The 3,327-nt window shown below is 41.0% G+C and overlaps 3 long non-coding RNA genes across 4 annotated transcripts; all 3 read left to right on the forward strand.

The window, feature by feature from the left end:
• The first annotated feature begins 353 nt into the window (after positions 1–353).
• Positions 354–1,116, forward strand: LOC123446638. The gene is made up of 3 exons (XR_006631414.1): positions 354–427; positions 850–933; positions 1,055–1,116. It is a non-coding gene; the product is annotated as an uncharacterized LOC123446638 (long non-coding RNA).
• A 30-nt stretch (positions 1,117–1,146) lies between these two features.
• LOC123446640 lies at positions 1,147–1,398 on the forward strand. 2 transcript variants are annotated; one of them, XR_006631416.1, is made up of 2 exons: positions 1,147–1,239; positions 1,324–1,398. It is a non-coding gene; the product is annotated as an uncharacterized LOC123446640 (long non-coding RNA). The 2 variants fall into 2 exon arrangements; XR_006631417.1 differs by having other exon boundaries at positions 1,150–1,239; positions 1,335–1,398.
• A 328-nt stretch (positions 1,399–1,726) lies between these two features.
• Positions 1,727–2,436, forward strand: LOC123446639. The gene is made up of 3 exons (XR_006631415.1): positions 1,727–1,819; positions 1,910–2,033; positions 2,126–2,436. It is a non-coding gene; the product is annotated as an uncharacterized LOC123446639 (long non-coding RNA).
• Positions 2,437–3,327: the final 891 nt, after the last annotated feature.

Genomic DNA, 3,327 nt, shown 5'->3' on the forward strand with positions numbered 1-3,327 from the left:
TGAGTATGACAAACGATGTGTTGGTTTCTTCCAATTAGACTGAATTATTCACCATATGGACGAAGTGCCTTACATTATTTGCTATCATGGACTTCTCTGTTTTTTGAAATGAGAAAATCAGGCCATGATTATGTGTGTTTCTGTTTCGTTTAAATTTCTTCAAGGTTCTTCTTTCTTCTGCAGCTTATAATGATGCTATGGTGCTACTTTATGGTTGTTTTTACGAATCCTGGAGCTGTACCAGGAAACTGGAGACATGCTGCTGAAGAGGATGGTATGTATTCGAACAACAGTAGCACCATAGCAGATAATGATGCTACAGATTGTGCGAATCGTCCATCCACTTCAGAGGAGCAAGGACATGCGCCTATATATTGCTCTCGTTGTCAAAATGGCAAACCTCCATGTTGCCATCACTGTTCTGTCTGTAAGTCAGCCTTCTTCATGGTGCAATAAGAAAATGGAGAAATAAACATAGGTTAGAGATGATAAATTTAGGTCTATTAGTGGGCATAAGGATGAGCTTACCAAATAAGTACAAAATAGATATAATAAGTGCAGGATAATATAACATGAGAAGACTGAACTAAAAGTAGTTTAAAAAAAATCAAAAGAAGAAACCAGTAAGCCACAAAATAATTAAGAAAGGCATCACAATCTCTCTTAGTTCCTAGACTAATTTCAGCACTGCATTGATCTACAGTTTCTCCCTGCTGCTTGAGTGCGGGCTGCTGCTTTACATGAATGAAGCCAAATATCGAAGCTCATCTCTTGTGTGAATTTTATTTTCCTGAAATGCATCCATTATTTCACAACTTTAATTCACTACCATCATTTTTCTGTCAACAGTGGTTTGGAGACGCTGAGAAGCTCACCAAAGCCCTTTTCTCGTTTGCAAGTCGGCTAGCTCCTGTTATCATATTTGTGGATGAGGTGAGTTTTCATTTATCAAACATACCGAAGTAGGTGTTTTATATTCAGGAAGGCATCCTTATCATTTTGACAGGTCTTGTGTAATCTCCTGACTCATGCAATTTTGGTTTGCTAATGGCAGGTTGACAGCTTACTTGGTGCAAGGGGTGGTCCAATGGAACATGAAGCAACGAGAAGGATGCACCATGAATTTATGGCAGCTTCGGATGGTCTAAGGTCCAAAGATAGTCAAAGGATCCTTATTCTTGGTGCAACAAATCGCCTGTTCGATCCAGATGACGCTGTAATACGGCGTTTGCCTAGGAGGTAAAATCTGCATTGATGGGCTTGTGCTGTGCCTGGGAAAGTATTGTTTTGGCTCGAGTGACTTAAATGTGATGATATGTCAAGATGGCCCACAGGATATACGTCGACCTTCCGGATGCGCAGAATAGGATGAAAATTCTCAAGATTTTACTTGCCAAAGAAAACCTAGAACCTGAATTTGGATTCGACGAACTAGCCAATGCAACAGAAGGTTACTCTCGGAATGATTTGAAAGTATCATGCTCAAGTCATCCATAGATGTTCTATTCTTCTTCCTTGCGTGCCACATTATCTGCTGTCCACCTATTTCACCTATTTGTAACTTGCTTGGCACATTTTCTGCAGAACCTATGTGTAGCTGCAGCGTACAGGCCAGTTCATGAACTACTAGAAGAAGAAAAGAATGTGGAATTTCCTTGCTTTCAGTATTACTTGTTGCATTCCAAGTTTATTCATCGTGGATCTTTCTCTTGATGTCTTTGCTCACCTGGTTATCACTTTCTCTTAGGGGTCTGTGGGCAGTACGAAAACTTCTTTAAGGTCCTTAAAGCTGGATGACTTTGTCCAAGCGAAAGCCAAGGTAATTAGAAACAAACCGTCTGTTGACTGCGCCCTTAAAGTTGGATGACTTTATGTTTCATGTTTGATTGTTTTCTCTCCCACCGTGCAGGTGAGCCCGTCCGTTGCTTTCGACGCCACTAGCATGAACGAGCTAAGAAAATGGAACGAACAGTACGGCGAAGGCGGCAGCAGGAGCAAGTCGCCGTTCGGGTTCGGCACCTAACATGATTCCGGTAACGATTTTGCACTGTATCACTTGTAGTATCAAATGTGCCCTGATTTAGCCATAGGGAGTCAGATCAGCGATGGCGCTATTCCTTTTCAGCTTCGATGCCGGCCCTTTTGCTTGTAGCGGCCATTCTGCTCCTTCCTCCGGTTTTTGGTACTCACCTAGAGCCTCTTCGAGCGGTGCTATGGTGGCCCTGTATCGATAGGCACACGCCTGACGAACACCGAAGTTTCCTGAGCCACAGCAACTGGGTCGCCCGTTTCTAATGTTGTACTGTTGCCGTGTCCCAGCGGAGGCCTGACCAAATTGTACATAGGTACAACAATTTTGTACCAAGAACAGCCGACAGTGTACCGTCTCTGAAATAAATCACATGTTCATGATTTGATTTGATGATGGTCTTCTGCACAGTTAGTTGTTGTTGAAGAGTAAGAGAGATGCTTTATCTTTTTGTATGAGTTGCCAGATTTGTTTTTATGTCTCGTGTTCCACACCTCAATCAATCACTTGTGTTGATGTAGTCGTTTCGCTGTCGTTTAACAGCCTGGCTGTATTGTTTGGTCTTGGTTGTACGTCGGGTAAGAGCTGGTGCTTGCTACGTTTGTCTTGTCCCTTCGTGGTTCCAGACTTTTTTTTGAGGAAGTGGTTCCAGTCTTTAATTGGCAAGTGCAGCTCGTGCCATTCACTATTTCTATCTTGTAGTTTTTATATGGTGTCTTGAGGTTTCCTAAATTTCCGTTATGTTTCTAAAAAAATTCCTGCACCTGCAAATATAATTTATAACATTCTAGACATGCATTGCACCTTGTAAGCTTTTGTCACGTTAAGAATTGCGTAAACACATAAGAAATACTAGGATAATTAGTTGTGTCTTCACAATAGTGTGCGGATTAAACTGTAGCATATCTTAAAGCTCATTTAAATTACAGTTTATTTCTAAAATAATAATAACATTGAAGTATCTTTCTAAACATGTTAATTCTCACAAAAATCAGTAATATTAGTTGAAACGTGCGTTGCACGTGCAGCTTACTAGTTAAGACAAAGTCTAACCATAGCATTAAACTAGTGGATCCAAATCAGCCCCTTACGAAGCAACGCATAAACTAGGGTTTAAGCTTGTGTCACTCTAGCAACCCATCATCTACTTACTACTTCCCAATGCCTTCCTCGAGGCCCAAATAATGGTGAAGTGTTATGTAGTCGACGTTCACATAACACCACTAGAGGAAAAACAACATACAACATATCAAATTACCGAACGAATACCAAATTCACATGACTACTATTAGCATGAC

The sequence above is a fragment of the Hordeum vulgare genome, chromosome 4H (genome assembly GCF_904849725.1).
Source record: "Hordeum vulgare subsp. vulgare chromosome 4H, MorexV3_pseudomolecules_assembly, whole genome shotgun sequence".
NCBI classification, from domain to species: Eukaryota; Viridiplantae; Streptophyta; class Magnoliopsida; order Poales; family Poaceae; genus Hordeum; species Hordeum vulgare.